At 40.4% G+C, this 13,229-nt stretch overlaps 1 protein-coding gene across 1 annotated transcript in view; it reads right to left on the bottom strand.

Annotated features, from left to right (window-relative positions):
• Nucleotides 1–800, bottom strand: part of cdh24b (cadherin 24, type 2b) — a 158,447-nt gene extending 157,647 nt beyond the window's left edge. Inside the window, exon 1 of the mRNA XM_085438015.1 lies at nt 437–800. The gene's annotated coding sequence lies outside the window, so the exon portion shown is untranslated. The remainder of the gene's footprint in view (nt 1–436) is intronic.
• Nucleotides 801–13,229: the final 12,429 nt, after the last annotated feature.

Here is a 13,229-nt window from a genome sequence, read left to right as displayed (position 1 = left end):
ATTATGAATGTGATAGCTCTATAATAATTTTTACAACAACAGTCCGTCCTTAAATTTTCCACTGAGATTCGAGGGATATACTTTTACAACGACTAAAACCCAGTAGACCCTCCGGAGTGTCGGAAATACGCGCGGAGTCGGACCGCCGCGAGAATTAACCACATCCATCTGTTTCGCTGAAATAGTACAGAGGGAACACGGATCGATATGTGGGTATTTTACGCGTCACGTGCCGTAATTTCAGTTTTAAAAAACGGTGAATGTCAAGCAGTGTCGCCTGATAGCAGACGGGGAGAAACGCAATTCCCAAATACCAACAGAGGGGAAAACTGGGTCTGATCTCCAGCCAACCTGACCGAGATAATAATAAAAAAACAAAACAGAAACAGTGCTTTCAAAGACAGGATTATCTGGGCTAGGACATTTTTGAATTTACCTCAGGATGTCGGTGGGATTGCCTCAAGTTTCTTCGTCCGTCAGCCGGTCACAAAACTGAGTCCAAGAAGGGCAAACACTGTTATCGCGCCGTCTCTCCTCTCTCCCTCTCTCTCTCTCCCCCACTCTCTCTCTCGCTCTGTCTTTTCAAACAACGTCACTCCCGAAAATCCGTGCACGTTTTTTTTTCCCCCACCTCCTAATTTCCACGGTTTTCTCTCTCTTTGTCCCGTCTTTTGAATTCTTAATCATCGCCTTTTTTCCTCGGGAGTGATTAATATCAGTATTATGTCCATCATCACTCATAATTATATCCACCACCTCCGCCACCGGCGTGATCATCGTGATCATCATTCATCACGTATCAATACATCACTCTCATCTGCCTTATGTGCTGGAGTTTCCTGTGCACAAGAATTTTTCCAGTACAATTGCACTCACAACCTACGCTGTTTCTTTGTTATAAGAGTTCAGTAATACTTTTATTTTCCTAAAAGGTATTTTTCCAGAGTTTATGTGTTCTAAACCCTTAATTGGAACTTAATAGATAATATACTTAAGCTTCACATAGTACTTCTAAGATATTACTAAGATCAAAAACACATTATTGAGCTTTGGGTCGCCAGGCTATTTAGAAAATTAAAGCATTATCTCACTCCATTAGTGTGGAGGAGAGGTTGACTAAGGCACCGTAGGCAATGCCACAAGTCACTTTAGAAACATTAATCATATTAAAGGGAAAATTTTAAAAGGATTTTTGGTACAACTTTTAATAATATTGGTTTTTAAGAAAGACTAATGTTTCAAGCCATTGTTAATAAATCTACTAATCCACTAATATACTTGGGTTGCCAGACATATGGGGGGGGGGGGGGGGGGGGGGAGCAAAAAAGACCAATGCATATGTTATTGTCAGTTATAAGAAAAATATTATTTATGCAATATAATGTTGGTTGTCCCAACTGTTATTGGGTTAGAGGCAGGGTGGACCTCGGATAGGCCCCCAGTCTATTACAGGGCTAACACAGAGAGAACGACAACCATTCACACTCACATTCACACCTACAGCCAATTTAAAATCACCAGTTAAGTTAAAACTGCCTGTTAAAGAAAGCCAGAGAGAAGTACCACACATACAAAGAGAACATGCAAACTCCAAACAGAAAGGCCCCGACCAGCTGCTGGATTCGAACCCAGGACCTTCTTGCTTTGAAGTGACAGTGCTAAAGGTGCCTCCCATGATCTGAGGCAACAAAAACCTTCATAAACGTTATTTTAAAAAATGATACTAAATTTTATTTCCTAAAGTTTTCTGTAACATCGTGTTACAGTTAATCATGCAGAGACATTCACTGCTTTACTTTATGCTTCTAATACAAAGAAGAAGAAGAAAGTATAAAGTCTTTATAAACCCTGCCTCCGTAGAAAGTGATGCCAAAAGTTTTTTGTTTTAAAGTTTCATCGATCTATTGGTTTTAATCATGATAATCACTATGAGTCACTTTTAGTAAAGGAGCCTTTTTCAGCACTCTCAATCCCTGTCTTTATTCTATTGGAGCATTATTAAAGCTGACCTTTTGACACTGGTAACACAGATACAGAGCATCAAATGTTATTGGTTCGTCAAAGATACCAGTATGTCAGAGATGACTGCTCTCAGACCCAGCTTGTGAGATATCAACTCTTTGTCACGACCAATGACTGTTTTCTACAATCGTTGATCACGACTGTGTAGCATCACATTTTAACCCACTGAGGGCTCTTAATATTCATCGTACCTCATGGATTGTCAGCTTGAATAGCGTCCAGCCCACCATCCCACAGCAACCCTAGTTGGAAGTGGGTATGATGGATGGATGGATGGAAGGAATGAAGGAAGGATGGATGGATGGATGGATGGAAGGAATGAAGGATGGATGGATGGATGGATGGATGGAGTACAGTGAATCAAGAGACCAGGCGGAAAAAAAACCCCAAAGAGCAAGTCAAAAGACTTGAGACAAAGTGCAAAACATAAAAGCTCCCAGACAACTCATGGATTGCTTTTTCCAGGTTAAAAATCTTGTGATTTACATCCCAACTCCCGCTGATTTCTTATCTCAACTTCAACACAGTCTGAAACAGAACCTTTTGCTGTCACCATCCAAGATTTCCAGTGGGTTGCTGTATTAACATCAAAAGGACATCTCTGTGGGTATCCCTGTGAGGCCAGCAGCTCTGACAAAATGAGAATATTTGGGATGTGGCTGAGTTTCTTAGTACTCTGCTAATTGACAGGTGATGACATTCAAAGTGAAAATAGAAATGAACTCAGTTTATAATGTGCACATTTCTTGTAGCTCAAGTATACTCACTGCATTTCATGAGTATACAAACTATACAAATATCTTGTGTTTCCATCCATGCATCCAAATATGCTTACCGTATAAATAAAACGGTGCATTTACTGTTGTTATAATAGCATTTGAAATGTCCCTTTTTCTATAATATACCACTTTCTTAACAGGGCCATCATTAACAGCATCATTATCGCCAACAAATCATCACCCGATTACCGCCCAGTGATAACATTATTACATTCATGTTAATCAGACCACCTTTATCATCACCACGGTCCTATTTTCAAAAAGCTATTACCTCAGCCTTATCACTTAAGAACAAATTATACCTCGTCATCTTCGCACACATGCCAAAGCATGCGCACACCCACATTTCATTAGGCTGATATACCCTCCTCAGTCATTACACGTGTGCAAAGGCCAGTATCTTCACTGTGCACTGTACCTGTAGATTGACTCCACCTGAAAGTCTTTGAAGAACACAGAGAGAGTGGGAGGGAGGAGTGGGGTGCATATGTGACCATTAGAATAGTAAGAGACGGAGACTGCTCTCTCTGTGTTATAGAAACACAGTATAAGAGGGCCAGCCAGACGGCAGAGCATGAAAGGACTGATTTATCCCCTTGGGAGAGACTCTGTGTGTGTGTGTGTGTGTGTGTGTGTGTGTGTGTGTGTGTGTGTGTGTGTGTGTGTGTGTGTGTGTGTGTGTGTGTGTGTGTGTGTAAGAGAGAAAGTAAAGACAGGAGCAGTATGTACATGCCTGTTTTGCTCTCTCTATTATTGAACTATAGAGTGGGTGATTACATGATTAAATTAAACAGATGCATTTGTGTGTGCTGGTTCTTCTCTTCCACAGGCCAGGGTGCGCGTCTGCCTGGATGCGCTTCACTTTTACTGCGGCCTGGAGAGTCAGTTTTGCCATACATATGTTTGGCAGGCACACTCAGTTGGCCAGGCAGCAGAATCAGGCTGGATATATTGTACCCAGTACCAGAAAATACGCTTTTAGGCTTTTTAGACACTGTGTAAAGAAACAACTTGTACCACAAAAGCGAGCGCATTTACTGTGTTCTCAGACATCACAGATTTAGCCGGGGTATCAGTTCTTTCTCAGCTTTACGGTTTATGATCAAGTAAAAACCATGCGAGTTTCAAGTTAAAAGGCTCAGTTAGCCCAAATTACATAAACACACTTTCACACGTAGCTCTTCTACTCGTGCAAACAGCTTTGGTTTTATCTGAAAAGTGCTCTCTGTGATTTCTGCCCCTATCTTAATACAATGGCCAAGAAAATGGAAATTTAGTTTGGGCTGCTCATCACCGTGAAAAATTACGTTTTATTAAATGTAAGAATGCCTCTTTTTCAGAAATAGCACAACAGTTCAATAGGCTCTGCATAATCCCCAGACCTCACTGAAGCAGATCACAATCTAAGACCGTCCACTGTTTCTGTCCTGATCGATCAATTCTAATGAATTCAGTAATCCCATGGTCTATTATCTAGTGACTTCATCTAGTCAAAACTTTAATGGATGTAATTCTTTTTACCTAATAACCTTTCTGACACTAAGGGCTGAGCACAAGAGAATGTTAGCAAGCTGAGCTATAATATTTATGATAAAGTGAGGCATACTCTGGCTGGATCGCAGCAATCTGTAAGGTAACTGGTGGGTCATGAGAACCACAGAGATTGGTCTATTGTTGGTAACTAATCAGTTTGTTTGGTTTTTATGTCTTTAGGTTTTTTTAGCCAACAGAGTAGTTAATCTAACAAAAAGTAGTGCAAGAACAAGACAGAAACTAGAGCAAGGCCTTTTCCCATAAATCTGAAAACATGAGTGTGTGTGGATGTATCCTGAGCGAAAGACCTTCAACAGCTTTGTTCAGAAAAAGAAAGAGAAGGGGGTGAGCCATTGTACTCAGCGGATGACAAACATCCATCCATCCATCTATTTTTTAAACCACTTTGTCTGTAGTTTTTTGTATGTACACTGTGTTCTCATACTTTTATTTTTCATCGTCATATTGTGTTCCTTCTCTGACTGAACCATACCAGACATTGTGAAGTTTGTTCATTTCATTTTTAGGTTTTAGTTTTATTTGTCTTTTTTTTAGTTTAGTTTTGTATAGCTAGCAAGGCAGTAAAATAGATGATAGCGAATTAGCTTGCTAGCATGCTAACCGTATTAGATGATACTTTAGATGATGTTTTCATACTTTGACAAGTAGTATTTTTTCCAGTGCTTGGATGTGCTCAATACTGAGGTACAGCATACACGTATTTGAAGGAAAGCTGCTCTAAGTCAAAAGATTTTTTTATAGAGCGCAGTCTTCTGCATTACCAATAATGGCTACTAGATATACACTACAAATTAGCCCAGCTGTTTTCCCACTTAATTAATTTTTGAATTAACATTATCTGGTGATAAGTTTGTTTCATTTGGTCTTTTTCCCATTTTTTTAGCCTTACCCTATGGGCCCTTCTGTGTCAAGTTGGGGTCTTATCAACTTGACAGCTTCCTGTTTGATTTTGATAGTGTGGTGTCTCTCATGCCTTGCCTTTAGTTTCACTTCCACTGAGCGCCTCAGCCTTGATTAGTTTCACCTGTTGTTTTTTGTTTGTTTGTTTTGCTTCCATCCAGCTGTTTGCGCTCCACTCATTTACCCTCAGTTCAGTCCTAGTATAAACAGTTATGTTTGTTCTGTACTGCTGTCTGCTTCACCTGGATTTAGGTTCTATGACTTCATTTTGGAATAATCTTTGGAACTTTTATCAGCCTAATAAAAAGTCCCCTTTCCCCTGATCTGCATCTGTACATTTGAGTTCCTACCTCAGAACAATATGACAGTAGTCTGTGATCTAACATAATGACATGCTCATTTTTGTTTTTCCATAAGCACACACTTTAAGTAGTTTCCTACAGGAAAACCTACCAGGAAATGTAAAAGCCTTAATGATCTAGTTATCAGTATTAGAGTAACCTATCAAAGCTCTCCTATCACCCCAAACGGGTTGGGGCAGATGGCTGCCCCTCCCTGGTTCTGCCAGAGGTTTCTCCCTGTTAAAAGGGAGTTTTTCCTTTCCACTGTCACCAAGTTCTTGCTCATAGGGGGCTACCTAATTGGTTTTCTCTGTGTTATTGTGGGCTCTTTGCCTTACAATATAAAGTACCTTGAGGCAACCGTTGCTGTGATTTGCCATATATAAGGCTTGGGCGTAGAAAACTGAATTGTTATTTAATAAGTTTTTGTTAGTTTTGTACTCAGATGAGGCCGTGAGTATGTATGTGCGCTTTATACGTGTACAAGCTGACAGCGTACATGTTTTGAAGGCCACTGTCATGAGCTGAGAAGTTGGGAGGTGGGGCCGGGGAAGAGGGCGCTCCCTGCAGCAACTGCAGAGCTTTGATCCCAGTATATCTGTCACCATATAAGATTCACAGAAGCGGATCGTGGTGGCATATGCAGAGGGTAAACAGAAAACCTGTGATGGTATGCAGAGTGACAGGAAAGCGGCATAGCTACGGGTGCGTCAAATAGACAAGCAGGTGGGCAGATAGATGCAAAGTGTGCTCACTGCAATGGGGACATGCTGCTTTGCTTCAGTGACGGACAGACACAAGGACAGACAGGCAGATTGACAGACAGCATGAGGATAACAGACGGCCGGACAGATGCACGATGGTACTCGGGATATGTGGTGAGACACTGGAAAGGTATGGCGTCTAATGGCACACCTCTCAGACACACACACGGACAGCTGCCGCATGCTACAGTCCGAGCCGAGCAGAGACAGACAGATGCCCTTCTCTCAGCTGGAAAGATGCTGCACCCCTGCACGCATACACAAAAAAATACACACACACACACACATGCACACGCACTCAGTGCTCTGCTCGTCCCCTTCTATTCTCCACCTGTCTGCTCCTTGCTGTCAGAGAGCCAGACAGGAGGTGATGTTTGTTCCCTCAGGCACTGTCATCTTCTCTTTTTCTCCCCTCCTCACTCATGTCTCCTTCCTTCTCCTCTTCTCTCCTCTCCTCTCTTTTCCTTTGCATTTTTGTGTGGCATTTACTGTTAAAAAAAATGCTACCGGACTAGAAATACAACCAGTGAGAGACAGGAGTGGATTGTGGAGTGGCCTGTATATTTGTGAGTCTGTTTGTGGCGAGAGTCCAGGTATGAATATGACAAGGGCTTTGTGCCAGAGAGGGTACTCGAGCAATTGTTCGAATGCTAATGACCATATATGAATGCATTGTTATTTAGCTTTTCTATCTCACTCCTATTCTTCCTCTGTTGCTCATCCAGCTGGCCGAGATTCTTTCAGCAAATTATTCCAGCCTTTGAATGGCTGTTGACGATCAGTGAAGGAAAGGCAGGTGGGAAAGGGAGGGGTGAAAAGGGGATAGCTGCTCTCCTACTTTAAATCTGAACATTATGTCAAACATGAGCCCACTGGAAAACATTCCTAGAACAGCATGTCAGTGTGTCTGATAGAGCTGGGGTTTAGCAGCTCGGCCGCTCACATTGTATATAATGGGGCTGTAAAGTCCAGATGGCAATTGTATTTTTCTCTATACTTTGAATTTGTGCATTTATGCATTAAGAAAAAAAGTGCATTAGTTAGGACTGACGCAATGTCTTACAGGCAGTATTTGTCATTTCAACAAGTGACAGCAGTAGCACAAGAGATTCAATAAAGCATTATTCAGCCTTTGGGGAAAGACTCACTGAAAGCAATGTAATGCCCGCACATGCTTCCTACAGTATGTGGCAAAAGCGAATTGCTTTGCAAAGCATTGTGGGATTCCTCGTGACATGGGACTGACCAGCAAACTGCTGGAGAAGGATGCTTATTTATACAATGTGTATTTAATGTTGTTGACTTTATCACTTCTGGGTTGTTTTCTCCATCAGGCGTGAAATTTCTTAAACTGATGTTCACTTTTAAGCTGAAGACACTGATTTATTGTGCTCTGAAGTGCCTAACATTAGCAGGCGCCTGAGCATTTACACATCAGGAAAAGATCTGGCAGTCCATTTTCACTCCCAACACATCACACAGTCCCATTTGGTCAGAAAAGCCCTTCTTGGTATACTTGTTTTTCGGAGGCACAGGGATACCCGAGCATCAATTTTCAGCATGAGTGAGAACAAAAAAAAACAAAGAAACTACAAATGTCTGGATGAAGGCTGGCATAATCACACAACCTTCAACCAGAAGACAAGCGTTTGAATACTGTGTAGCACCCGGTTTATACACTTCATTTCCCTGTTGCTTTGGACTCTTGGTTAGATTTGAACAGTAAATTACGAGGTTCGGTCTAGGCACTGAAAGTGTGGGGAGCTCATGCTTGTGGTTAAAATACACTCTAACGGTGTAATGCACACATTAAAAAAATACAATTCTTCCATTTGCAACAAACTTTGGGTAACATTTGGCACACTTGGTAACCAACAGTGACAACACCAGCAGAGCCCTTTTTGCCTGCAGTCTTGTGTCGATTTCAGAAATTCTATTGCATTGCACTGTGTGCATGTTGAAAAATGACAAAGGTGTACCCAGTGCATCATGATGTAAAGCACATAAGACGTGGCCAAGCCTGTGTGTGTGTGGTAGAAGCAATTCAGTATTCATCTCCTTTTTTAGTCCTTCTTCCTGAGGCAAGCACTGCTGTGTCATTTGAAAGTATTGCACTGAAGCACAGCAGTAAAGTTGCACAGTGTAAAAGCAAAACAATAAGCTAAAAGATGCAAAGAAGCTAAGATAAAATTGATATATCAGAACATATTTGTCACGGACCTGAGTCAATTGACAGAGTGGTTTTAATTGTTTGCATTTTTAAGTTTTGTTGGTTTTCTTATTTTTTTATATTGTTTTACGTATTTTTTCCCTTCAGTGTTTTCAGCCCTGTTCTTAGTTCCTAGTTACTTTGGAGTTTGATTTTTCCCTCAGTGTTCCATGTTTTTGTGTCAATTTCTGAAGTTCATTCATGTGTCTGTGTTTATCTCCGTTTACTTATCTCACTTCCTGCTTCAGTCTGAGAGTTAGCTGTTCCTTGTGCCTAGCTTTTACTTTTCCTTCCCTGGTCTCATCCTCTGTGCTTTAGTCCAGTTGTGTCTTGTCTCCCCCAGCTGTCTCTACTTCCCTGATTGCCACTCTTTATGTATATGTATAATGCTGTTCTCCCATCAGTCCTCTATCAGAGCATCTGTTCATCTTGCTCCAGTGTTTCTTAGCCCCAGTGTGTTTTCAAGCTTTATGTTTCAGTAGTTTATAGTTTTCAGTTCCTTTGTGGACCTTGTCCTTTTGCCTTTTTGGATTCCTTGCCAATAGCCTAAATAACCTAAATACCTTTTGTTAATTCTTGCCTGCATTTGGGTCCTCCACACTACACTGAGTCAGCATAATATGCAAACTATGACAATATTATTTATTTGCTGATATATCAGCATTAACATTTGTAGAAATAAAATTCATATAAATGAAAAATGTTAAAAATGTAACACCCTTCAACCACGTTGCATAGTTCGTCCAGCTCTGCAGATTCCCTGTTGGCAACACGTGTTTGATACGCCACGAACACAAACATCTGAGCCAGGTCGGATGATAATAAGCAAGTTTATTTTTACACTGCATTGTTATATTATCTTAGTATGAACTCATAAATAACTACATACAAGAAATGTGTTAGACATCCATTTGTGTTTACTTTGTTAGAAACAAAATGTCAAGCAATATATCAGATTCTTAAATATATCACTATGGGCCTTATGTATAACTCCTATATCCCTAGGGCACTAAGATAAATACAACTATTATCAAATTTACCTCTTTCAAAATGTAAACAGCTTAAAACCAATCTGTATTTGTTAATAAATTAAAAATAACTCTTTGCTATAGTAAATGTGTATTATATGTATTATATTATATTATGTATTATAATACATAGTTTATCTCTGCTCTGATTAAAGCAGATATATTTAGTTAAAAGCAGAAGTACCATCCTATAACACAATCCTGAAATCAAGTCCGGCCTTGAGTTGTTGACATTGAACAAGACTGCAAAGTAATGACTGCTTTCCAGTGAAGCAATCAGCTGATCACACAGCATCGACACAGTTCAGCATCTTACAAAATTGTCTAATATTTGTCAAGTCATGTTTATTTGCAGAGCCCAAAAACAACCAGAGGAGGTGACCCAGAGTGCTTTCCAAGTCCTGATTTGAAATGATAAGATAATAGGATTTTGGATCAAGCATGAAAAATAAGAATAGACAGACAACAAAATTTGATCAGTGCTGCTCATTTCATTTTCAGTTTGTAACTACCGTCTCAGAAAACAGGAAGGTCGCACGCATGTCAACGAAAACTTTCAGTTATTTTCACTTTTGTTATTCAGAAGGTTTAAAGCAAAATTTGATCACAGATGAAAGCCAAAGAGATTTGGATTCAGTACAGAGTCACGGGGCGAGATTTGGATTTGATAGTATTAAGCCCCCAACTCTGATTATACACTCATCGTGTATTAGAAAATAAAAATAAAGAATTTTCTGTCTTGTAAATAATTAAAGCATTGTGTGAAGTTTGGTTCTCCTTTGAGGAGCGGCAGATATTTAATGAATGCCAAATGCAAGCTGAGCGTTCAGGGTTATCTCAGCAATTCAACCTTTCATGGCCAGTGACTAACTTCTTTCTACAGAACTGAACATGATAGATTAATGAAAGCAAAACAGCATAAAATGTGATTGATTTACTACTTAATTTGTTCTTGCTAGTTATCCTAATAAAAGGAGAAATGAAATGACTAATCTCTTGATATTTTGTAAAATGTAGAATTTTATTTTGGGAGTGTAGTTCCTGCTTAGAATTTATAATTAATAATTTCGCTGGGACAAAATTGCCTTGTTGATGTCCGAGGTCAGGGGAGAATGGATTGCTATGAGCTGATAGGAGGGCAACATTAAAGCAAATAAATGCTTGCTACAAACAAGGTATGCAAAAGAGCATCTGAACCCACAATGTACGAGAACTTGGAGCAGATGGACTACAGCAGCAGAAGACCACACCAGGTACCACTTCTGTCAGCTAAGAACAGGAAACTGAGGCAGTTTACACTGACTCACCAGACCGGAAAAAAAAAACCATCGCCTGGTCTGCTGCATCTCAATTTTTATCTACAACATTCAGATGGTAGGGTCAGAATTTGGCGTGAGCGGCACAAAAGCATAGATCCATCCTGCCTTACAGTAGCAGCTCAAACTGCTGCTGGAGGCGTAATGGTGCAGGGGACTTTTTTGCACACATCATGCCCCATAGTACTAAACAACACAGCCGACCTGAGTATTGTTGCTAATAGTGTCCATTTCCTTACTGCAGTGTATGCATTTTTTATGGCTGCTTTCAGTGGGATAATGTGTGATGTCAAAAAGCTCAAATCATCTTGAACTAGTTCCTTGACCATGACAGCGAGTTCTCTGCACTCAAATGGCCTCATCAGCAGTGTTGGGTAAGTTACTTTAAAATAGTAACTTAGTTACATTACTAGTTACTTCTCTCAAAAGTAACTCAGTTACTTCAAGTTACTCGTTACTTTCAAAGTAACTAGTTACTAGGGAAAGTAACTTTGGTTTTACTCAGAATTCTCTTGTTAATGTGTTGCTTCCATAACTTTGCCAGTCTTCTAGCTTGCTTACTTGCCACAAGTACACTGTGCCACCTACCAATAGAAAGGAAAAAATAATGTGCCCATTTCCACGAGAGAAATCCCACGCCTGGACCGTCATTGACTACTGCCATGATTCTAGCCTACGTCACAGTGTCATGTGCGCCTTTTACATCCAACACAAAAACTGAAAATACTAAAAGTATTTCTTTGTGCCCCCCTTTCCCTTTTAATGCCCTACATGGACCCCTGGCAACACTTTGCTAGATCTGCACCTGCACAGTTACCAGCTGTCAGCTACTTAGAAAAGGATCCTGGTGTTATTTGTCTGTCAGAAACAGTTCATAACTTCCCTTCAACTCGTTCATGTCACCTAAAAGGTAAACCTGTTTCTCCATCACAGCTCTGATGATTCAGTAAGGACATCTCCTGGTTTCATCTTCATGTTTCCCTCTCACCAGATAACCAAACCATATCATGACCAGCAGCTTTTTTGCAGCTGTGGCTCCAGCAAACATCAGCTGATACTAGAAATTAATATTAAATAAATTCTAACAACAGCTGATCAAGCTTAAACTGCTGCTGTTGTTTAGCGCGACATCCGCTGGTTTCCTCAAAGTGAGCGATAAACAAACAAGAGAGAAAAGCCGATCAGCTGATCACTGATCAGTTTCATGATTGAAGTAGAAACAGGAGAGGGAGGGGAGAGGATGAAAGAAGAAGAGGCAGCTGTGCAGCGTAAACACAGAATAACTCCAGCTTTGTGCCTTTTTCATTGTAGCTGGATCACGGGACAAACTGTTCCTTTTCACCTCAATAAGAAACGCGTAATATTTTCTCTGAATACCTGACGGGACGGTTGGCAACTCTAATAACTTATGAACAAAATAAAGTTCAACATCATTAACTTCATAGCACCACCCAGCTGTATAGAAACTCCGTCATGCTAGCTAGCACGCAGTACGGAAAAAGTCAGAATAACGAAAATAAACTCCAACTAAACTTGGTTTATATCTGACCCAGAGAGACTGCAGGTCATAACTTCTTACCTGAACTTGGACCGGCGGCCGCCTCGGGTCTCTTTTCCTTCTGCGTCCCTTTTCCTTCATCCACCTGCTGGCTTCCACCACTAGCTAATGTTACTGAATCTGTGGAAGCTCCGCGATAGCCACCACACGAAGTAACGAGTAACTACCCTATCTAAATCACAGTAACGACTAACGCGTTCCTGATTTTGGCATAATAACTAGTTACCGTGCTCGTTACCACAATAATAACGTAGTTACTGTAACGCGTTACTTAATAACGCGTTAGTCCCAACACTGCTCATCAGTGACCAGATCTCAATCCAATAGAGCAGCGACCGTGTGATGCTAACATGTCATTAAGGGCCAAAATCACAGATTCAACAAGTTGCTGGGAACAATCCTCAGAGATTAGGCTACTTTTTATGCTTCTCGCAAGTAAACAAAGCATCTGGTTTTGCTGGTTCTGATACAAGCAAACCACTTCAAAACAACTAAACAGACAAACTGATGTGAAAGGAAGGTCGCTTTGTAGACCTACATGGTATTCACACATTCTGTCAACTTCTCATATTGTTTGAAAAACATTAAAATGAGGGTTTAAAAAATACTCACTGGTGTGCCGCTTTAATAAAACAATCGTGCTCATTTTAAAACATTCTTCTAAATGTAATTTAGCTGTAAATCATGTTGGGTTTATTTATTTATTTTGTAAGAGAAAAGTATGTTAACAAGGACAAACAAGGCTCTGGGCTGGTTGT

Source organism: Copadichromis virginalis, linkage group LG18, assembly GCF_057382275.1.
Source record: "Copadichromis virginalis isolate Kocher_CV1m ecotype Utaka linkage group LG18, C_Virginalis_male_GT1.1, whole genome shotgun sequence".
Taxonomy (NCBI): domain Eukaryota; kingdom Metazoa; phylum Chordata; class Actinopteri; order Cichliformes; family Cichlidae; genus Copadichromis; species Copadichromis virginalis.
Note: the sequence above shows the minus strand (reverse complement) of the source record. Positions and strands in the feature narration are given on the sequence as shown.